Here is a 25,165-nt window from a genome sequence, read left to right on the forward strand (position 1 = left end):
TCACATTGGTCCCTCATTTTTAGAAGAATTGATATGACTTCAGAACAAAAGCATATATGTTTCATATAGGATTTTTTATTTAAATTAGATATATTTAATATCTCTTAGGTCAACTCAGTCCTACTGACATGAATTCAAAAGGATGTTACATAACTTAGATGACACCTCTAAATTTACCAATAGCAACAAAGTGCTACTTCCAGTTTTATTGCCGCCTTTAAAGTCAATTAATATAATACTATTTGTGACCATTAAAACCTCTACACCGGATTCATGTGAAAAAAGTTACCAAAATGGTGTTATCGATTTGGATTATGAGAAGTTTTAATTTTAACATAAACTCTATATACCTTTTTTTGCCAGCCAGGTGGCAAATTAACTTTGTTTTCACTTGAAACTTCAGTTTGCGACTGTGATAGCACCATGATCTTGGTGAAAAACAGCAGTCATGCTGTCGTTTGGTAGCTTTCATGATTGAATATACCTTTTATTTCAAGGAAAACTCAAACTTAACAGTACAGTAAATCCTTATACAATTGCTTCCAAAACTCAATGGGTACTCTTAAAGAACATTAAATCCATTGTATTCTATTTCTTTCAACAGTTCTAAAAACTGGAGATGATTTGCACATTTCTGCTGAGCAATCTTAACTCAAAACATGGCAGCTTTTATAATTTCCCTCAAAAAATTAAGCTCAGTAGAGCTACGTGATAGTACAGTGGGCAGGGTGCTTGCCTTGCATAAGGCAGACTCGAGTTCAATCCCCAACAACCCATATGGTCTTCTGAGCTGGCCAGGAGTTAGTTATCCCTGAGCACAGAGCCAGGAATAAACAAACTCTGAACATCACCAAATGTGGCCACAAAAAAAAAACAAAAAAAAACACTGTGTATAATAATTCAGTATTTCTCAATATAGTAGTATGAAACAAAAAAAAATCAGTCTCTTATTTTAAGATTTCAATAAATTTAAATTTTAAACTGATAAAGCTATATCACAGAAAACATGATGAAAACTTTTCATACTTGACTGAAATTTTTTGGTAAACATAAAAGATCCAAAAGTATCCATGCCTTATGTTTAATTCTCTAGGCCTCGGTTGACATTTCTTTGTAAATGTGAAAATCTTTGTGAAAAATATGTATGTGTTAACTGAGCAGTGTCTTATACTGTAAAACTTAGCAAAAACTAAAGATAAAAGCCAGTTTGTTAAATAAAAATAAAAAATGTCTGTGTCTTGCTGACAATTGTTTCAAGACTTAAATGAAAATGTTTTTCATTTTCAATAAGATTACATATTTTTGTTTTGAGCCTGAGCCTGGCCATCAGATCTATATTTATTCAACCAAGTATCACAGGACTTATTCCCATGCCTCAGTACTGCTGGGAAGATTCAAAAGGAAAATACTAGATCAAGGGTAGGAGATGCAGATCAACCATAAAGAAAGCATCTTGCATGCATGAGGACTGGGGCTAATCCTTGGTCCCACAAGTTTAAAAAAAAAAAGTAAAAAACAAAAGATATGTATTGTATCGAATAATAGAACTATATGAAAAAAATTAATTTGAGATGTACTCATCAGACACAACATAGTGACTGTATATAGCATCAGTCGCTTGAGTGAGTGCGATCATTCTATCGTGTATCTGCATAGGAAATCATCCTGTTACTGATTATAGGAAAAGATCATGGAACTATAAAAAGAGTATATAGCTTCCTATTTTTTAAGGGCTAAGAGGTAGTACAGTAAAGAAGGGGATTGTGAGCCCGGAGAGATAGCACAGTGGCATTTGCCTTACAAGCAGCCGATCCAGGACCAAAGGTGGTTGGTTTGAATCCCGGTGTCCCATATGGTCCCTCGTGCCTGCCAGGAGCTATTTCTGAGCAGATAGCCAGGAGTAACCCCTGAGCACCACCGGGTGTGGCCCAAAAACAAAAACAAACAAACAAACAAAACAAACAAACAAAAAAGAAGGGGATTGTGTGCAACTGACCTGTTAATGATAATCATCCTTTAATACATATGCTTTAAGAGAGATTTAAACAAGTGAAATAGGTTGTGGAGTGCACATTTTACTACTTTTAATTCCTGTTTTAGATATCTAAGTTCATTTATTATTTTTCAAAGTTTTAGGGGGGAAAGCTTTGACTTAATTCACTGTGTATTTGCTTTAAGTGCCATTTCATATGAACCAATTTCTTCTCCTTTGAACTATTTGTATTAAATAGTTCACTTTTCATTCATTCTGCCTCAGTAGCTGCCTGCATTATCTTTCCTCCAGTTCCAGCCAAGTTTCTGCAGGGCAAGATGGTTTTCCTTAAGTTTGAAGTAGAAAAGGCAATTTACATAATGATTTAAATAAATATAATAAAAATAGTTAATGCATATAATTATTAATTGTGATTTACTTAGGCACCACTCTATCTTGTGTGGTCTGCATAAAACATCCCAATAAACACAAGTTATATCATAAATAAATAAAAAAATATTGAATAGAGAGTGGCCTTATTATTAAATGAGCCAAGTACTTATATGTATACCATAGTAAGAGCTTATGTAATAATAAACGTCCTTTTAAAGCAAAGCTGAATTAATTTTTTTTTCTAAACTATTAGGTATGGAACCCAGGGTTTAAACATGGATAGCCTGTGCTTTTTTGTGGTTGAGAAGTCACCTCCAGAAATATTCATTCTGTCTGTGAGGGCCTGATGACTAGGAATCAGAGATTCTGGACTGTTCAGGCACAGCAGTGTTGGGGAGCACCAATATTTCACTTGGCGGGGATGAAAGACAAGCCATGCCAGGTATCAAATTGAGTCTCTCAGAGGCAATGCATATACTTCACCCATTTGAGTTATTTTCCCAGCCCCTTTAGTGCTAAAAATTTACTGCTAAATTTGAAATATAATTCCATTCCTCAGCTTCCCTGGCCACATTTCAGTGTCTGATAGCCCCATGTAACTATTAATTATCCAGCTGTGCTCAGGGCTTATTCTAGCTCTGTGTTCAGGCATAACTCCTCGTACTGACTGGTGAACCATATTGGTGCCAGGTATTAAACATAGGTCAGCTGCATTCAATCATGTTTCTCACTATACTATTTCTCTGGCCTTTCAAAAAAAAAAAAAGATGTAGGCTATGCCCTTTTTAGTAGCCCCATGATCCCTTTTCCTATAAAACACATACATTGTGTGTTTTTATGAGCAATTAGCCAATTATGGGTATGAAACCATAGTCAAATTGGCATTTTAGAAACAATCACAATGTAGGGAACACAGTCCTTACGGCTTTTATTCAGCAGCTGTGATGTCCCTGGATTCTGAGTTACAGCTAATTTGAGTGGGTTTAAATCCCAGTCCACCACACCCTGCTCTGTAACTTTGAGAGAGTCTTTTCATTAATTAGGCCCTTGGCTTTCTCATCTGCAGAACAAATTCAATAATAGACGCATGAAGTACATAAATCATAATGATAAATCAATGTGGGAAAAGCATTTGAAATAGCATTTGGCACAAAGGAAATGCTCTATTGACAGATAAAACTGAATCAACCTTGCATATTTTTCTCAATTTTTAATATAAATGTGATAAAATTATTCACAGTGTTTCCCTTAAATAATTTCCTCATGGGCATATGGAAATTTTATCTGCTATAAATAGTCTATAAGATGTGTTCAAAATATGTTTACTGGATGAATAAATACATGAATAAGTAGTTAATTAGCCAGAATAGGAGGGCATGGTGGTTATACAAGCTAAGTTTCCAGCATTATCTTCCAATTTATCAGAAATTAGTACTGGAGATATAATATAGTTAGTAGAGCACTTACTTTACACAGGCCAACCCTGATTCAATCTCTGGCACCACATAGGGTTCCCCAAAGATCTACCATGAGGATCCTTGAGTATAGAGCCAGGAGAAATCCCTATCACTGCTGTGTATGGCACCAAAACAAAAGTATTAAAAGGGGGGGTGGGTATCAAGAAGCCAAGTATCAGAAAGTTTGGGTGTTCAATATTGGGGATCATTCGTGCATCCTATCATTGAATCTTGTCCCCGCTCCTTCTCCCATGCTTGGACTTCTCTCTTCTTCCTATGAACCAAGACTTCTATCATTTGCCCCCCACTCCCAGATGTTCACCCTGAAGCATTCCAACAATCATTTAAGTGTGATCTCCATAAACAATTTTCATATTGGAAGACTCCAATCCTGCAGTCAGCTAAGCTCTGAGTTATTTATACCCTGTATCTATGCAAGGTCAGGAGGTTGGAATAGAGGAGAAAAAAAACACAAGATGAACAATGTGAAAACAAAGTCTATCACTTACCAATGCACTAATGTCACATTATTATTAAAGAATTTTCCTTATTTTTCCTCTTTATTCCTTGTAAGTGCCTCTAATCAAATTCCACTTTAAGTTTCCTCTAGTTGATCCAAGATAAAGGGGGATGCCCTCTTGTGCATAAAGTACCTAGGTTTTGTAGTGCTCTAGATATCTGAAGTCAGATATGACAGGAGACAGGAAAAAGGGTAGGTGGTTTCTTTACATGTCTATGACCCTTTGTGAACCATATTCTGAGGAAGTTTTCTGATTAGAAACAAAATGGAGTCCCTAACCCTTTTCTCCATATTTCCTAAAACAATTGCCAAGCAGATTGTCCTCACACATGGTCTTTCTCCCAGTTCTTGAGAACAGAGAGATGGACTAGAGAATCAATCAGGCTGTAATTTGGCAATACTATTTTATAGAAACATGACATTATCTAATTATCTAACATGACATTATCTAACAAAGATAAGAAAAGGGGAACAATGCTAAGGGTTAATCTGGAGACTATGAAGTGGTTTCCTAGGGCCAATATCTGAGATCAGAGACAAGTCAGATTGGAGTGACACCGGCAAAGAGCTTGTTTCATGCTAGGGTGTGTCTAGGAGTTTCCACCAAGATAGGGCAGAAGATTCCTTGGCTCAAGAGCATGAAAGCTTTCTCTGGTCCTTTTTAATCATGAACAGCTCGGTGGTAAGCAACTGAACACAAAAGACAGGGACCATGTTTTCATCATTTGCACATTCTAAGCCTCAAGCAGGGGCCCGGGATGCCATGAGCAGTTGATTAATTCTATAAGAACTTCAAGTCCCAAATGATTTAAACTTCTTCCAGAATCTGGGTAGCAGGAACTCAAGTTGGATTTTCAAGATGAGGTGTAAAGGAAGGGTGTCCTCAGCAAAAGTCAAGTCTGGGGATTATAGACGGACAAAAGAGAGTTAGTGATAATGATCCACAAAGCCCCAAAGGCCAATGTGTATTGAGGAAAACTTACTCTGCTTCAAAGTGAGAGAAGGTCTGTTCATTTCTCCTCCCCGTTTTTTTTTTTTTTTATGGGGTTAGATTTTTTTTTCTTGTTAAGTTCTGTCAGTACTTTGTATATCTTAGATGTTAACCCCTTATCTGATGGGTATTGGGTAAATAGTTCCTCTCATTCTATGGGTGGCTTTTGTATCCTCATCACTATTTCCTTTGAGGTGCAGAAGCTTCTCAGCTTAATATAGTCCCATTTGTGTATATCTCTGCTTTGACTTATTTAGAGAGTGCTGTTTCTTCCTTGAAGATGCCTTTAGTCTCAATGTCATGGAGTGTTTCACTTATGTGTTGTTGTTTATACCTTATGGTTTCAGGTTTGATATAAAGGTCTTTGATCCATTTGGATTTGGCCTTTTTGCATGGTGTTAGATGGAGGGCTGAGTTTGCTTTTTTGCATTTGGCTGACCAGTTGTCCCAGCCACTTGTTGAAGAGGCTTTCCTTGCTCCTTTATCAGATTAATTGATTGTACATCTGAGGAACATTCTCTGAAGACTCAAGTCTATTCCATTGATCTAAGGGTTTATCTTTATTCCAATACCATGCTGTTTTAAAGACTATTGCTTTGTAGTACAATTTAAAATTGGGGAAAATGATGCCTCCCATCTATCTTCTTTTTTCTAAGGGTTTATTTAGCTATTTGTGGTGTTTATTGATCCAAATAAATTGCAGGACTGTTTGATCCACTTTTCTGAAGAATATCATGGGTATCCTTAGTGTAATTGCATTAAATTTGTATAATGCTTTGGGGTGTATTACCATTTTAATGATGTTAATCTTCCCAATCCATGAACAGGTTGTATGTCTTTATCTCCTTATGTCCTCTTTTATTTCTTGAAGTAATGTTTTGTACTTTTCTTTGTATAGGTCCTTCACTTCATTAGTTAAGTTGACTCTAAGATATTTGAGTTTGTGTGGCACTATTGCAAATGAAATTGTGTTTTTTTAAATATCCATTTCTTCATCTGTGGAATTTAAGAAAGATACAAGATATTATTGTAATAATACCCAGACACAAAAGAAAGGAGGGCTGAAAGGACCAGCCCACTATATGAAGCTTACCACAAAGAGTGGTGAGTTTAGAGAAATAACTATACTAACAACTATCATGACAATAGTAGTGAGTGAGAGAAATAGAATGCCTGTCTCAAATATAGACAGGGTGTGAGGGAGGAAGGAGAAGGGGATATTGGTGATGGGAAGGTTATGCTGGTAAAGGGGGTGTTCTTTTTGTAACTGAAACCCAACTACAAACATATTTGTAATCATGGTGCTTAAATGAAGATATTATTTTTAAAAGATTGTTCAAGAGACCACATAAGAGCTCAATTCCCTGCTGGAAAAAAAGTGAGAGAAGGCAAGGAAGGAGCACAGAGCATTTGAAGCTGGGCATGGGGGCATGGAAAGTTTCTGTGCTTCTGGTCTACCATCAACCGCAAGGCTGCAGCAGGAGAATAGACTGCCACTTTGGAGGCATTATGCTAAATGAATCCCCATGTTACTTAAGTTCCTTAATAGGTCATCAGAATCCTTCATGCTCCAGCGATTCCTCTCACTCTGGGTTTATGGCGTAATATTTCTGTGTTGTAATTTCTTCCCAAGCCCAGGTTCTACCTCAAACTATTATCTCAACTCACATTTCTGATAACCTGCTCACTTACCTTTTTCTTCACTCATGGAGCTAATTTCTCAGAAGTTCCAAAAGCTCAGCAGTCCCCAACCCTTGTCTTTGTTGCCCAAACAACATGTTGTTTGTAGAATTGAAAGTGATAGAACCATTGCAGAAAAACAGATGAAAAAGAAAACTTGGTGGGAAATAAATCCAGCATTGTTTCCTTCCTTTAAAATCATTCTCCAAGAGTGAGATGATTAAAATATGTTTATTGAAATTAATAAGTAACTGGAATAACAGTTAGTTAGTATAGAAGAGTGTGACGGCCACACAAATTCAGAACTACATTACTCTGGGCTGGAGAGATAGTGAGCTGAGAGAAAACCAAGCATTGCCATGTGTGGCCTAAAAAACAAATAAATACATTTTCCAAGGGCTGGAGACTTAATATAGTAGCTAAGTCCTTTACCTTGCTCATGACTGATCCTGGTTCAAATTCTTGGCACTGCATATGGTTTGCTGAGCACAGAGCAAGGATTAAGTCTTGAGCACCACTGTATTGTGACCCAAAAGCAAACAAACAAACAAATAAATAAATATAATCCTTCACAAATAAAAATGGTCTCCATTCAGTTCTATCTAAAATGTTGTAAGCACCATTAGGAACAGCTTCTCTCTAATGTGAACATGCTGGTATTTTGGAGAGAAGGCTTTCTCCTTAAAGCCAGAGTACAAAACCACAACACATCAGGCTGTCTGGGAGTAACATCTGGCTATCCATTGTTCCAATCACCCAAAAGATGCAGAACAAAAGCTGCCTACCTGGCCCCTTGTAAGGGCCAATGTTAAATGTGCATATTCCTTTGGTGAAGCTAGATAGCAAGGTGTTTTCATTTTTTCTTTTTTAAATATTATTTTCCAATTTAATAAACACAAATTAAATAGTAGCTTTGGCATAAACGTGTCAAACATGTATGCGGAGGGTCTGGAAAGATTGCTCAGATGCTTTGTGTGCAGGAGCCTCACATTTGGTTCCTAGCACTGCCTAGCTCCTAGAGCACCACTGGGAGTGCTACCCAAGCCACAGAGCAGGGAATCTCTCCTGAGCATCACTAGCTCCTAAGTCAACACAACTAAACATGCAAACTAAAACATGCACAACTAAAAATTTTAGCTTAAAAACTAAAGAAAGCAGGTTTCTTTGCTTTCTTCAAATAGGATAATAGGATATCATGAAACACTGCTCCAGCTCACCCATATAGATTTTTTTAAATAGTTCCCTCATAATTTCATAATTTGAATGGTCATGTTTATTAGACTATTTCCAGGTTAATAAAAACTTAACTTATTTTCTAGTGTTTTTAGTTTATTGTTTGTCACTACACACATTACTGTACTAAACATCTCTATAGATATATTCTTAAAAGCATATCCTTTCTTTTTGGAGGAAGCATGCACAAAATATAGTGGCTTGGGAATGTGGTTGTGTTCTTTTAAAAATTAGATATCACCAAATTTAGACACTTTCCAAAATTAGATATTCACCCACCCAAATGCAATCTATGAAAATGTCAGTCTTCCCACACCTTCATCAGCACTTTCTTTTTATTCTGAATTTTTTATTTTCTAAAGTATATGCTTTCAGGAATAAATAAGAGAGGGTTACTTCTTTGCCTCAGTCCTTTTTATATCATATATTCATGTTTTTATATTTTTGCCATGTCCATAAAACATACAATACTCAGATGAATTCTCTGTCTTGGAGATTAACCTGTATCTTAACCTGAGATGTGTATTCTCAAATGTTTCCCTTCTGGGAAGTCCATCTTCTCTCTTGAACTTGTATATATACCTCTCTGTGTGTTTTTTTTCTCTTCCTCATACTTATCTTTTTGAAAATTAAAAATCCTTACAACAGGGGCCCAAGCGGTGGCTCGAGCCATAAGGCATTTGCCTTGTGCGCACTAGTGTAGGACGGACCATGGTTTGACCCCCCCTGGCATTCCATATGGTCCCCCAAGCCAGGAGTGATTTCTTAGTGCATAGCCAGGAGTAATCCCTGAATGTCACCGGGTGTGGCTGAAAAACCAAAAAATAAAATACAACACCCAGGCTGAGCTCTAATTTGAAGCAAGTGAAGTACATCAACAGAGTCCATCAAATGTGCTATTTTAGGTGGAGGCTACTGATAATGGAGAATCTGCCTGAGAAGGGGAGACAAGACACATACAGGAACTCTCCAGTCATTCCTCTCAATTAGGTTGTTGTGAACTGAAAATTACTCTGGGCCAGGGGATAGACAATAGGTGGAGCACATGCTTTACTTGTAGGCCAGGGTTTGATCCCCGACACTACATGATTTGTGTACCTGGTGAGGTGTGGCAAAAATAATTAATAAAAATTAAAATTGATTTCTCCCAAATACCAGCCAATCTGCGGTGGACACAGTGATACCATCAATCCCCCCTCATTCTCCTTTTGACAAGATCTTCCACAGGAACAAAGATTCTCTTCCCTTGGCAGCTGGGAGTGACACTGGGGATATAGCCCTCAGCTGTCAGTACTCTGAGAATTGACCTCAAATGAATGGCAAGATCATTCTCCAAGATAATGTTTAATTGCTAATGAATGTGTATGCAGTTTTGAAGGTTCATCTGTGATGGAATCCTCATGCTCCACGACCAGGACATTGGAGATACATGGGTCTGGAAGCAAACTCTGACACAGAAAATAATCCACACATGCTGAAGGGGTGAAACAGGTTCGAGAATTCTAACACGCAAGCCTTCCGCTCATAAGAAGCAGAGAGCTCAGTGGAGAAAAGCCGGAAATGCAAGAGAGCATTTTGCTGAAATCCAAGATTTTTATTAGGAAAAATCCAGACCACACCCTGGGATGAATAATAGGGAAGGACCTGGTTAATTCAATATCCATCCACTTCAAGAATTATCTCCAGGGTGTCATTGCTTCCCTTAACATTCTATTCTAGCTGCACTTCTGTCCCATCCTGCTGAAGTGAAATGTCCACATGCTGAGCTCCATATCAGTCTACTTTCCAGGCCCCTGCAATGTGTAAGACATCCCAAGGACATCTAATGTACAGAGCTCAAAACTTAAATTTCTATGGGGACAGGCTGATTTCTCCATGGGATTCCTTGCACAGATGGAGAGACAAGGTTGTGTTCCCACATACCTCTATTTCTAGAGAATACTAAATAGTTATTGCACACATATTCCTTCTCAAGATGACCACTGTTCACTTCCATAAAAAAGGCAAGTTTTTTTTTGGGGGGGTCACATCTGGCAGTGCTCAGGGGTTACTCCTGGCTCTATGCTCAGAAGTCGCTCCTGGCAGGCTCAGGGGACCATATAGGACGCTGGGATTTGAAGCACTGACCTTCTGCATGCAAGGCAAATGCCTTACCTCCTTGCTATCTCTCTGGCCCCTTCCTTCCTTCTTTCCTTCTTTTCTTCCTTTCTTCTTTCTTTATTTCTTTCTTTCTCTTTCTTTCTTCTTTCTTTCTTCTTCTTTCTTTCTTTTTTTCTTTCTCTTTCTTTCTTCTTTCTTTCTTCTTTCTTTCTTTCTTTCTTTCTTCTTTCCTTCCTTCCTTCCTTTTTTCTTTCTTTCTTTCTTTCCTTTCTTTCTTTCTTTCTTTCTTTCTTTCTTTCTTTCTTTCTTTCTTTCTTCTTTCTTTCTTTCTTTCTTTCTTTCTTTCTTTCTTTCTTTCTTTCTTTCTTTCTTTCTTTCTTTCTTTCTTTCTTTCTTTCTATCCTTTGAAAAAAGGCAAGTCTAAAAAAAACCAAATAACTTCCCAGAACTCTTCTTGATCAGTCCCTATCATTTGGGGGGGGGATTGCTTATTACTTTATTCTCTTACTGATGCTTCACCAAATAGTGATGATGACAATGTTCAGTGTTTATAAATTAAATTTTCTCAGTCCACACCCAATTATACTCAGGAATCACTCCTGGTGGAACTCACAAGACCATATTAAGTGACTGGAATAAAATCTGCATCAACTATATATAAGGAAAATGCCTTATCCATTCTACTATGTCTCCAGCTAGAGTCAATTTTTTTTTGTGACACCTATCTTTATCATTAATGAGACATATATTTTAGTATATGTTTGTTTGGTTTTGGGTTTGGGGATACACCCAGCAGCACTCAAGGGTTAATCCTGGTTCTGTGTTCAGAAATCACTCCTAGCAAGCTCGATAGGTTGCCAGGGATCAAACCCTGGTCTGTGTCAGTCATCTGCATGCAAGTCAAACGTTCTACCACTGTGCTATCACTCCTGCCCTATATGTTGGGGGGGGGGTTAACCATGATTTTTATCACTTTTAACACTTTATATGTTGGGTTTAGGAAGTTATTTTCAATGAAATTTTCTTGATCCACATATAGAGAAGTATTTAAGAAAGAAAAAAATTAACCTATTCAGGCTATATTACCAAAACTTCCACAGATATAAATATTTATAGACAAGAAACATTATTTCTCACAGTTCTGAGGTCAGGGTATCTGAGAAGAAAGTGTCATCAGAGACAATATGCAATGCATCTTCTTTCCTGGTCTTCCTTCTAAGGGCTGTCCAGAATCGTTTTCTAAGAGTACTGATATCCAAGAATGATTCCCAAGGACTGGAGTAATATTACAGTGAAGTAGTGTGTTTACCTTGCAAGCAGCCAACCTGTGTTCAATCCCCTGTCTCCCATATAGTTCCTCCAAGCCCATCAGGAGTAATTCCTGAGTGTAAAGCTAGGAGTAACCCCAAAGCACCTCTAGGTGAGGCTCCCCACAAAATGAGAGTTCCCAGTTTCCTCCCAAAGGCTGTGCTCAATAGCCAGGACAGACTCACTGGATAAATTCCAGCCTTGCAATTGTTTGAGCCCCTGTGTTGACAATGTTTTGGACATGATCCTGAAAGCTCTACATCCTGAACAGAGATATCCAATTGTAGCACACCATAGAGGGGTAGCTGTAATTGAGCACTACAACTAGAGTGATGTGCAATCAGTGTAGTCAGAAGGGTGAGCCCCATGAGTACCAGTGTGAGCATTGGTCAGTTGTGTGGACTCCTGTGTAAGCACGTGACATCCCTCACAAGGGCTACAAATCAGAATGTGTTTGGGCATTACAACTAAAGGGGATGCAACCCCAGAGTGAGAGTATAGGGGGTAGGGCATTTGCTTCATATGTATCCAGCCCAGAATTGACCCCTAGCACCAAGGATGGACCTTTAGCCCACCAGGAGTGGCCCTAAGCACAGAGTAATCCCAGAATACCACAGATATGGCTCTAAAAAAAAAGAAAAAAAAGAAAACAACTAAGGGGGAGCAACCTTGCCATCATTCCATCTAACTGAGCAAAAAAAAAAAAAAAACTAAGGGTGGGGGCAACCTTGCCATCATTCCATCTAACTGATCAAGCATCAAGACAAGAGTATGTGCAATCCCTGGATATTGCTCCAGCATAATTGGTGAGTGGGAGTGGGGGGATAAATAAGCAAATATCATTACACAAGATGCCAATGTATGAATTAGTAATGGAGAGAAGGAACTGATGAACTCAAACATTTAGTCTAAAGCAGTAATAAGCACTTCACATTTCTCTACTTAGAGAAATCACTTTGAAAATATTCACCCTTCCTTGCCAGTCTCCTTGCTTAGTTTTCATGATTGAGATAATCTTAATATCAAACCTCGTGTGTGATTTTTAAGTATTGCATTTTCAAATAAGATTATAGCCTAATCACTTCCCCCAGGCCAGTATAAGCCTTAACACTATATAACTACTTAGTCATTTGTCCAGTCCATCATTTAAAGCAATCCCTTCAGAAGCATTAGACATTTAGATCATTTCCAATTTCTCACTACTACAAATAGCACTGTGATGAACTTTCTATGCCCAGAAATCTGTTTTCATTTCATGCTAGTTTCTTCAATATACCCTGTAATTGAAATAATAATCAGAACATTTTAGGGCTAAAGTAATTATAGCAGGTAGGATGCTTGCTTTGCAAGCAGCCATCTGGGTTCAATATCCATTATCCCATCTGGTCTCCTGAGCCCACCAGTAGTAAATTCTTAGCATTAATCCAGGAGTAATCCCATAGCACCACTGGGTGTGGGCCCCCTCTTACCCCTCAAAAGATTAAGAACATTTAAATCCTGTTGTTCTTATATCTTAGTTCATTATAAAAGACTTATTTGCAAACAGATGTTTTACAACTGAAGAGAAATACACTCAGTGCAAACACCACATCTAAGCTTAGTCAAAGTGCTAGTGGTCACAGTCAATGTCTGGAGTATTGCATTCAATTAAGCAAGCATTTATTATACTTGCTGCTCACAAAAGACCATTTCAATCACAAAAGGGATGTGGATATTGTTGACCAGATCCTGCTATCAAAGAGCAATGGACTGTGGAAAGACAAATAGTAAGTGATTAACTCTAACATAAGAAAGAGTAAACAAATCTTCAACAACATGTTAAGCCTGCCTATGTGTGGAAAGTGGTGAAACAAAGCAAGCAGGAAAACAAATTGTTGCATTATGGTCTTTTAGTCATCCTATAGGACATTGAAACTCTAGCATCAATATTGGTAGCATATGACTGCCCAGACTAGGGAGGGAAACAAGTTTAGGGTTTGATGTGATGATGTAGGTTCCTGTTTTTTTGCACCTTGTCTCTAAAAAATCCATAGTCCATCATAGCCATGGTGCCCTGGATATTGAGTCTAAATTTTTATTTCCTACAGAGCTTCTTCCAACGGTACTCACTCCAGCTGGTGAGTCTAAGAACATAGTGTGTTCAAAGTATCACTCAGTAATTCATGCTGTAAGCTGCTCATCCTTGGAGGTAGTGCTGGCTAAAAAGAACCCCCAGGTTGGCTTCCAGCAGAGCTACTCTTCTGGTCAACAGTTGTTATGACCTGAGACCCCATGCTTCAACCTGAATCACCTACAAGCTGTGCTAAGGGATGCCCAGAAGTTAAAAGTTTTGAATTTGACCTTACCCAACCAAGTAGTTGTCTGAGCAACACAATCTAAATCTCACACCTTTCTTTTTCAATCATCAAACAGTGAAGAGTGATTGTAAGCAAACAAACAAAAAAAAATCATGGAAATGAAAACACTTCAAAAGAGGAAAGCATCTGTGAAATATCAGTGTGTGTTGTATATCAGAAACACTAAACAATTTTCTAATCTCTCTTCTCTGAACAAATGCTAACGTCCATAGGGGATAGGAAATAAGCAGGGCCCTGGGATACTGTGCCTTGATTTATTCTTTGTTTACGTTTAAAAAGAATGCCTTGAAGTGATGTAACAGCTATTTTTTCTGGCTTTGTTCCATCACCATAGAGCAGACTTTGGGGACCTTTTAACAGTCTGAGTGAAAATATTTCTTTAGTTTTTCAAGATGACACCAGGGCTCTATATCACGCATGCATGTGCCCCTGGGAATTGTCTTCCACCACCATAGAGAAAGGGGCCCTCAGGAAGCAGATTTGAACTTGGTGATGGAAATTCAGACAATCCCCTAGACAAAGGAAACTCAAAGTCTAATAGATTTTCAGAGAAGTGCTTCTATTTTATGAGCCTATAGAGAGACCTGCAGAATTTCTGTTCATCCCACTTTTGAGGAAAGCAGAAACCATCACTTACAAGCTAGCCATCAAGTGAAGAAAGCATTAGCCTGAGTGATTGAGTTCCAGAGGCTAGGAGGCCAACTCAAGTAAACTCCATCTTCATTCAGAAATGTTCAGGAAAAGAGAGACAAGTAACAAGATCATGCCCTCCGCTCTGTCTTTCCTGTCTCTCATCAGTACTTGAGAAACAAAATTGGAGCAATTTTCTGTTAGAGCCCAAGGAAAAATTCTTGGATCAATTAAACTAACAAATTATTATCAGGCAAATTAAAATTATAAGAATAGAAACTGAATTTATATGCGTACATATGGTGACTTTGCATGACTCTAAATTCTTGAGTAAATGAGAAATTTATAGTTTACAATTCTGAGCTAAGAATGGAATTGAGGTCCAAGAAAAGGGGGCATTTCCATGATGAGAAGGAAGATGACTTCTCTTAATAAAACTAGTGTTTTAGAATATAGTACAGATATTTTTCCTGTCTTTAGGTAGGTTTATCAGATAAGAATGTTATTTCTTGAATGTCCCTACATCTGAGTAATCTTCATTTTTGAAGGTAATAGTAACAATTGTCTCTTGAGACTCAAGCAGCCTTAGTAAATCTGAGAAAGGTGATGTTGGTTCCCGAGACCATGGCAAACTTAGATCCTTACAAGATAATCTTGTAATCCTTACAAGATAATCCACATACTAGTAGGAAGTTTGCTCTAAACATTTGGGAAGTCTTATAAAATTTGAGGAGGATGTTTTCCCCCCATTTTTACATCTCTATGCTCACTGGTGCTTTGACATGCACCAGGGGATTGACTGCTTACTAGCTATTTTCCCTACTCATTTCCATTCACTCACTTCTTTATTTGCCCTCAGTCAAGTTCAAAGGGCACTCCCATGCCCTTAATAATGTTCCAAGACACTTGCCTCCTCTTAATTAAAACCTCAAGTTCAGGCTAATCCCCTGAGTAAAATATGTTTATTTTAGTTTAGACAATGAAAGCTGCAAAGGTGTGTCTAAGTAAAAATAGAATAGGAGATTATTATGACTTCAATATCAAGTTTAGTTTAGAATTTAAAGACTGCAAATATGCACCCAGGGAGAATAAGATATGATTCCTACTTCAATGTTATACATTAAAGGTATTTGCTGATTATTTATCATGTATATTTATAGTTGTGTGACCTTTGCCCTTAATGTACCTGCTATCTCTTTTTAATGTACCAGTTAACTAGAACAATGAATCATCTGTCTGGAGTTAAGGCACAGAGTGCAAAAATTGTGTTCAATAAATGGCCGGTTTATCTTCTTGTTTGGAGCTGTTGAAGCTAGTTTGCAACCTGGACAAGCCACTGTGTCTATTTCATTCGTGGATTGGACTCGGTGGGCCAGGGCCTTAGGTGCTGGTTAGTCAGGTGGCTTTTAAAGGTTATCAACCACACTGTCTTTTCATGCCTGTTGTTTCTCACAAATTTTCACCAAATACAGCATGACCTCAGCATTGTTTCCTCTTAAGGCTTCCATCTCATCACTCTCCCTATGGATCCCTCTCCACATACTGCTAGAGATTCCCCAACTGTCCTTTTAAATTTATTATTATTTATTTTAATAATATATTTAAGCACCATGGTTACAAACATGTTTGTAGTTGGGTTTTATAAAATGTATAGCCCTTCACCAGTGCAATTTTCCCACCACCAATGTCTCCCATTTCCCTTCTCCCCCATACCTTGCTTGTTTTCGAAACAGGCATTTTATTTATCTCATTGTCATGATATCATTGTCATGATAGTTGTTAATGTAGTCTTTTCTCTAACTGTGCTCACCACTCTTTGTGGTAAGCTTTATATCATGAGCTGGTCCTTTGGTCCTCATCTCTGTTGTCTCTGGGTATTATTACCATACTATCTTTTATTTCTCTTAAATCCCACAGACTCCCTCTGACTTATTTTACTCAGCATAATAGTCTCCATGACCATCTATGTATAGACAAATTTCATGACTTCATTTTTCCTAACAGCTGTGTAGTTTTCCATTGTGTATAAGTACCACAGTTTCTTTAGCCATGCATCTGTTGTTGGGCACCTGTTTGTTTGTTTGTTTTTTTTTCCCAAATTCTGGCTTTTGTACATAGAGCTGCAATGAACATAGATGTGCAGAGGGCATTTTTGTATTATGTTTTTGTGTTCCTGGGTATCTCCCTAGGAGCCGTACAAGAACAATTAATGCTGGAGGGAATGTGGGGAGAAAGGAACTCTCATTCACTGTTGGTGAGAATGTCATATAATCCAGCCTTTCAGGAAAATTATATGAATATTCCTCAAAAAAAACCCTGAAAATTGAGCTCCCAGATTATTTTCCAGCTGTCTTTAAAAGGTTCTGCAAGCCCAAGTTTGAGGTTGCCACCTCACTGCAAGTGGTTGACCCAGCATGCTGGAATCTGAGCTTCAGTAAATACTCCTTGCTTTTGCATCTTGTGTGTCTCTGATCAATTGATTAATCTGATCAATCCCAACAGAGCCTTGTTCAACTCCCATCCAGGAGAGGTAGTAATTTTAGAAGGAATGAAGAAAGGGTCAGTACAAGCAGAAAAGCATATCTATTGGAAAGAACCATTCAAAAAAGAAACATCTGGACTAAAATGGAATCAAGGGACCAGGGAGATAGTTGCCTTGCATGTGGCCAATCTTAGTTTATTCCGGGTGCCACAAATGGTCCCCTGACTTCCAAGGATTGCTTCAGATCACAAAGTCAAGAATAATTCCCGAGCACTGCTAGGTATGACCCCAAACAAACAAAAAATAAAAATAAAAATGGAGTCACTTGTTCTAAACCCCACCGAATAAGTACTAAATGAACTGCAGTTTCAGCCTCTTTCAGCAATATTATTATTCACCAAGTCATTGGAATTCCCTGGTTGGCACCAAGTAAACCATGTGCTAAACCCTGCATCATCCCAAAGGCACCTGACCTTATTAGATGCAAGCCATTCTTTGTGTGTACTTCTATATCTTTCCCCTTAGGTCTAGAAAATATTTGGGAAGAAGGGATTCAACTGGGGCCAGAGAGATAGCACAGCGGTAAGACGTTTGCCTTGCATGCAGAAGGATGGTGGTTCAAATCCCAGCATCCCATATGGTCCCCTGAGCCTGCTGGGGGCAATTTCAGGAGTGGTCCCTGAGCAATGCCGGGTGTGACTCCCCCCAAAAAAGAAGGGGTTCAAATACTTTGAACTTCTTTTAACTATTGAATGGCTTATTTCCCCATGCATGAACCTTTGAATAAAGCCAAGATTTAAAATGTATTCAGTTGAGTTTTGACTTTTTAACAAAAGCCTTGCCAGGATATACATGCTCTGCCATTTTTAAGACGTCTTCCTATTAATAAGAGCTTCATCTTCACCATTTCCTGGCTTTCTCAACAGCACATAATTGGAAATAAGTGGAGGACTGATACCTTCCCTCTGCAGATAAGGGATGTAAACAGGCTGAATTTAAGCAAGTGACAATCCAGAGCCTAAAACCATAGGATTACTACTTTCTTGGTTTTTTTTTGTTTATTTTTTTACATGCTTTGAAGTTTTTATTAAAAGTCAAAATGAGATGTTCTGCATAGACAAAAGATATGCCTAAGCAACATATCCTATCTGCACGAGGCCACTGAATATCATGTATGTCAGTTAACAAATGAAAAGGCTTGTCTACAGCAGACTGAGCAGATTTCAGTTTGGTATTCTACAAGCTCAAGACTGTAAATGAATTGTTCTTAACATACAAGAGCTCTAATGACATACAGTTTTGTGTGGGAACTCTTGTGCTTTTGGTTGGCACATCATCTATGTGTTAATGTACAATTATAGATATTTGTAAGAAGTTGTGCAAAACCACTGTATTTACAAGAATGGCACAACAGTGAATTCAACAGTCAATGCACATGCACTCTTCATTCACATCTTCAAAAACAAAAGGTGCCCTAGCCCTACACAACTGAAGAATATGAGCATCAATGTCAGCTGTTAAGCACTGAAGTCATAAGTCACAAACAGAGTAGGCAAATATTGCCCAAGTAAAATTCTATTATTAAAGCTGACGTTTGTTTTTGGATCACACCCAGCGGCGTGCAGGGGTTACTCCTGGCTCTGTGCTCTGAAATCGTTCCTGGCAGGTACGGGAATGCTGGGATTCGAACCACCACCTGCCCTGGATCAACTGCATTCAAGGCAAATTCCCTACTGCTGTGCTATCTTTTCAACCTCCAGGATAACTACATATTAAGGTCTCCTTGGCATTTATTAGAGGAAAGGCATGCTATGCTGGGAGAAGCAGGCCTGCCCTGGCCCTTTTTCTCTGGCTGCACTGCCCCATATCTAGCAGTGTTTTTACTCCACTCAGCATCAGATCAGACAAAGGGGCAATTCCTGCTGAGACGGACTCTCACATGACCTGTGGGTATCAGATATTCTGGCAGCCGTATCCAAGGCAAAGACTGCACCACAGTAGAGGGGCTGTCCACTACTGTAAAAGCTGGGGGGCTAAAGAGGACGGTCTCCAGATCCTTATCTTAGGTTTGATGATCTCCCCATAGAGGGAGGTGGGGGGAATCATAGATTCTGAGGCTGCCTCAACATTATGTGGCAAGAACAAATTTCCGCTCCACTCCATAGCAGCTAGAATGTGGGAGGATCCACTTTTCAGAATCATTTTGCTATTTTCTTTTTCTTCTTTGTAGCTCCAAAATGCAATTCCTTCTCTGAAGAATTTACTTCTGTTAGGAAAAAAAGGCTGCAGATGTCAAGATATACCCAAAGATAATCTTGGGTGAAGGAGAGGGTCCCTCAGAGGTAAAGGAGACCCAGATATCCCCATGACCATGACCTTTGCAAACAATGACCCACCCAACTCTTTAATAGCCTGGAGAACCAAAGGGATATCTAGGATTCAGATTAGTATTCCTATTGACAGTTATGCTGGTATTGTTACACTGTTATTTTATCTTGATATTAGTATATTTGCATTGATACCTGGTTTTTATAGTATTTGTACTCAGAGTGGTATTCTTAACAGCACTGATATTATGAGGGAAAATTGAGGAAAACTGGGAATAAAAGCACCTAATAAAGAATGCAGGGGCATTAAAATGAAGAAAAACAAGTGTTCGCTTCGGCAGCACATATACTAAAATTGGAACAATACAGAGAAGTTAGCATGGCCCCTGCGCAAGAATGACACGTAAAATGAAGAAAAACAAGGTGGCAAATACTTGCAGCTGTAAGGAAGGATGCAAACAAGATAAAGGAAACATACCTTGTTTGAAGAAACCAAAGACATGGGGCAGGCATTGAAGGTCTAGGATCACTAGAGCACAGAAACTAAAGCAAGATAGCTAAATAGATTAAGGTAAGCACTTTTGTTTTTCAAAACTACATCAAATGTAACTGCAATTTGACTTGGTAAGAATGCTTGTTTGTTTGAAATGTATAAAACCAGGTGGACCCTTTTATTGGGGCTACCTGAATTCCTGGTCCTAGTAGATAAAAAAAACCTTTCTCTTCCACCCACTTTAGTTGCATTCTCAATTGGCTATTCCTTAACAGTATTTGCAGTTGAACATTTGAAAGTGGTGATTAGTGGCAACTGTCCCTCATCTCCAGAGATTGGAACTGACACACTTCAAGGCTCTTGCATTCTGTCTTAGGATAGGAGTGGAGGAGAGTGTCCTGAGGCGCTGAGAAAGGAGAAATCACATGTGTTATGTTTAGTCCTACTCCCAACTCCATGGAGGTGGGGGAATTCAGCAAGGATGTGAGAAACTGCTCAAAATTCTAAACAAGGGCTGGAACAATAATACAGCAGGTAGAGTGCTTGCTTTGCACATGACTGACTTAGGTTCAATCCCTGCCTTTTCCTAGTCCACCAGGAGTAAATCCTGAGTGCAAAGCCAGAAGTTACCCCTGAGCATTGCCAGGTATGGTATGCGCGCGCACGCGCGCACACACACACACACACACACACACACACACACACACACACACACCAGACAAAAATTCTGAATCACCACTAAGATTCTGAAGCTCTCTTACCTCCTGCCTGTGCCAGGATCTTTTCCTTGTACTGCACAGCACATATATAATACATACATAAATGTACATACATAAATGCACTCTCCAACTACCATTAACACATACAGACCACAACTTCTCACAGGATGCCCCTACACACAAACACACAGACACACATCCACATCCACTGCCCAAAACCTCCAGGAGTCACCCAGACATATAGTTCTGCAGCTTTTCAAACACTCAGAGAAGGCTCAGCTTCTAACTTAGCCAGGTCAAGTTTGAGACAGATGTCACACAGATGTCAGCCCCAGAGTGGACTAAGAAGATCTGTGACTTTGTTGGAGCTCCTATCTCCAGCACCTCTTTTGTGATGAGAAAGGGAAGCTCTCAGGTTCTAGAATAGTCAGTTTACTACTTTTTCTGCCTGCAGTGACACCTAAGGGTTCAGAGACCTTCTGTAGGAAACAAACCCAGAGCCTTCATCACCTTCAGTAGCAAATGTCCTTCCAGGAGGGTCAGCCCTGTATTCAATCCTTCTTTCATCTCAGGGAATGCCAGCATGCCAGAGAGAACACAGCAGGAGCTTTCACATCTCCAGGACTGCCCTGCATGGGGCCGATACAAAGCTATGGGTTGCCTCTTTTTATGTTATTTCATGGCATAAAAGAAACCACCCACCCAGGGAGCTTATGTAGAAAAAATATGCATGTTCCTCCACATTAGCATCCCTTTGATGTAGAAAGAACTGCAGAGGGAGGCATGTAACCAGACTGAGGGGTTGCTTCACTTCCAGCTCATCCTTTTCCTTCCTACTTCGAGGACCATAGTTTTTACTAGGTACCTGGAATCAGCCATGAATTCGTCCTGTGAAATGTACAACTTCTTGAAGCATGTTACAATCCCACAGCCATATCATAGTTACCTTTTTGCATCAGAAGTGCAAATGGGGGAGTGGGATTGATAGTACAGGGATTAAAATACTTAACTTGCATGTGATCCACCTTAGTTCAAATCCAAACACCTCCACCTGTGGTTCCTAGAACACTGCCAGGAGTAACCCCTAAGCACAGAGACCAGGGTCTGACTTACTCTGGGGGGTTCCTCGAAAAATATACAGGTTTTTGTATTTATATTCACCCAATTAGAAAGAATACTAGGATTTTCTCCATCTGAGTACTCTAACTTCATCTCTCTACAGATGAGAAGAGTTAACTGTCTCTCTAAGCATAAACTTCTTCTGCCCAGTATCATGGACTCACGTTCATCCTTCCTGAGCTTTGTTGAATCAAATGCTACAGGAAACCATAACAAGCAGTAATTTAAACATTCATTCCTGGCAATGTCTTAGAAGATTAGCAAAATGGGCAGTATGACCCCCCCTGAAGGGGTGCTGGATCAATTCATGGGGACAGCAATAGCCTCAGTTTAATCAGAGAACATGTTATGTTGTTTTATTGGGGGGGCGAGGGGTTTGGGCCACACCTGGTGATGCTCAGGGGTTACTCCTAGTTCAGAAATCACTCCTGGCTTGGGGACCATATGGGACGCCGGGAGATTGAACCTCGGTTCTTCCTAGGCTAGTGCATGCAAGGCAGAAGCCTTATACCCTGCACCACTGCTCCAGACCCTTGGTTGGTTTATTTAAATCAAGTAGGTTTCCAGGCTCTGTGGGAGACAGGCAGGTACTAAGTGATTGATTCATTCGTTTTCTGAAAAGCAGGAAGTAAGTTTGGGATCCTCTGTTCTAGAACTATAGCTGTTCATACAGCAGTGAGTTCTTAACAACAACAATATCAATGAAAACAATAGCTACAACATTTACAAGTAAATCTGAGAACCCCAGAGGTTCATAACCAAGTTCTGATCAGAGCCAGCCAAGAGAAGACTGTCTCCAGCCACAGAAGTCTGGAGGCAATAGACCCAGAAAGTTTCTTGCACTAGATCCCTATCGTGTGGTCACTCTATAACAGCTCTTTCCTTGGTGTCCAGCCCAACACATCTCCCTTCATTCCTTCTACAAACAGTTTCTGCAAGTACTATGAACAGGCTCTGTGTGAAGTGCCAGAGATGAGAAGGGAAACACAAACTTGGCATCCAGACATGAATCTCTGCAAAGATTTAGCAAAGGCTTAGAGTTACTCCTCGACCCTGTGAAGAAGTTTAGTGAGGAAAGCCTCTGCATTTGGGCAGAACTCCCAGAAAGGAGGTGAAAATGGAAAAAGCTTTTCTTCAGAAGCATCATAAGCTGGTGTAGGGCACATGCTCTTAAAGTGACCTTGAAAATGTGTCTCCTGATCTTGTTGCCACCTCAGCCCTATGTACACATGGGCACTGCTTAGGGAATCGCCGCAGGTCTGTTGTTCCACATGCCTCCATTCCTGTCTGCCTACTAGCATGAAACAATTATGTGGAGACCCAGATGATCTTGTGCCTCACATTTTCCCAGAGTTTAGAGCTATGCATCAGCCTCAAGACCGGTATCATGCAGTCTGTGATTATATTCTTGCAAGCGAACTCACATGTGTACACATAGAGACACCAGTTTGCACATACATAAGCCTCATACATGCATCCATTTACACATATATCTATATACGTACATACATGTGCATGACCTTTATACATAAAATTACATATATATATTCATACATGCATAGAGATGTACATGCATAGACCTGTAATATGCATGCGTACACATGGACACCTAAAGAACATACATGGTCCCACAAGCATAAACTATACACATAGTCACATAAACATGCACACAAATAAGTTTAGACCCACACATGCACACATAGACCCACCTGCATAAGTATGCACTCACAGACACATAGACACAGACACATATGCAGATATATGGGCACATACAGGCATAGGCCAACACTCCTATACACAGAGATCACATAGGCATACATATATAGACTCAATACATGTACACAAATAGACAAAAATGAAAATACATGCACAGGCAAGCACCTACCTGGCTCCCACTACTCCTGCTCCTGAGCTCCACGCCATCTTGATTTCTGCCCTATCTGACTGCTCTATCACTGGGCCCAAGGAGTGTCAGGATCCCTCTCTAGAACTGGAAGAGAATGAGTTGAGTTGGGGCCTGTTGGGACATGCAACCCAGGTGATGTCCACCCTTGATGCCTACCAATTCCCCACTTGGAAGAGATGAGTGGAAGATTTTGAAGTCAGCTTGGCCTAAGCCTTAATCCAAATCTACCCCTTCCTATACCTAATTTTTATACCTAACATGAGACAAATAGGATAGAGCTTTCAGGCTCTATTGTGGACAAGAGGTGACACCCATCACCACCAAGAACCATCTCTGCACAGCAGGCACTTAGTTACCAAAGGTGCCAGCACTGTTATTCACAAGCCCTTAGTGAAATAATTCTGAGTCAATCTAAAGGACCTATTAATCCAATTTCAACTCTACTACCTGTCAAGTACATGCAGCTTTCCAAGCACTGCAAAAATGCCTTGCACAAGATAAAATCTTTATCTTCAGAGAAGATAAGACCCACACTAAAAGATCAGGTGCCTGTATTAGGCAGAGTTCCCACAACAAAGTATTTTAACTAAAGGCTTAAGCCAAAGAAACAGACCATCTCTCTGTGCTGAAGGGTAAAAGTCCAAGATGAGGGCACAGGAGGCTCCTTCTGAGGCTGTCCTTTTTTACAGCTGGATGCTGATTTGCTGGCAGCACTGCCTTGTAGATGTATCACCCTGATCATTGCTTCCTTCTTCACACCATGTATATGTGTGTGTGTGTGCAAGCATTTGTGCATGTGTCTGCTTCCAACATTTCTTTTTTTTCATAAGACCAACAATTATTGGATTCAAGCCTATTCTAATGACCTCATTTGAACTTAATTCCCTCCATCAGCACTCAATTTTTAAATAAGGTCACAATCTGAGAAACTATAAGGGCTTCAACAACTCAGCTCATTTTTGTGCTTTATTCTCATTTCATTTCTGAGGTAAGTTGATTTGCAGAGATCCCCCTTTTTTTTTTTTTTTTTTTTGGGCCACACCCGGTAACGCTCAGGGGTTACTCCTGGCTATGCGCTCAGAAGTCACTCCTGGCTTGGGGGACCATATGGGACACCGGGGGATCGAACCACAGTCCGTCCAAGGCTAGCGCAGGCAAGGCAGGCACCTTACCTCTTGCGCCACCTCCCGGCCCCCAGAGATCCCCCTTTTATGCACGTTAGTCACCTAGAATCTGAATAGTTGAAAATTCAATGCCCTCAAGTCTGCTGCTAGCAATTATTTTCTCTTTATGATAAAAGCAAAACAAACAAACAAACAACTTCTCTTTTGAATGACTCTTTTTTTTTTTTTTTTTTTTTTGGTTTTTGGGCCACACCTGGCACTGCTCAGGGGTTACTCCTGGCTGTCTGCTCAGAAATAGCTCTGGCAGGCACAAGGGGGGCCATATGGGACACCGGGATTTGAACCAACCACCTT

The 25,165-nt window shown here is 39.5% G+C and overlaps 1 non-coding gene across 1 annotated transcript; it reads left to right on the forward strand.

The window, feature by feature from the left end:
• Positions 1–19,775: 19,775 nt before the first annotated feature.
• LOC126009743 (U6 spliceosomal RNA) lies at positions 19,776–19,886 on the forward strand. The gene has a single exon (XR_007495957.1). It is a non-coding gene; the product is annotated as a U6 spliceosomal RNA (small nuclear RNA).
• Positions 19,887–25,165: the final 5,279 nt, after the last annotated feature.

Source organism: Suncus etruscus, chromosome 5, assembly GCF_024139225.1.
Source record: "Suncus etruscus isolate mSunEtr1 chromosome 5, mSunEtr1.pri.cur, whole genome shotgun sequence".
Lineage (NCBI taxonomy): Eukaryota > Metazoa > Chordata > Mammalia > Eulipotyphla > Soricidae > Suncus > Suncus etruscus.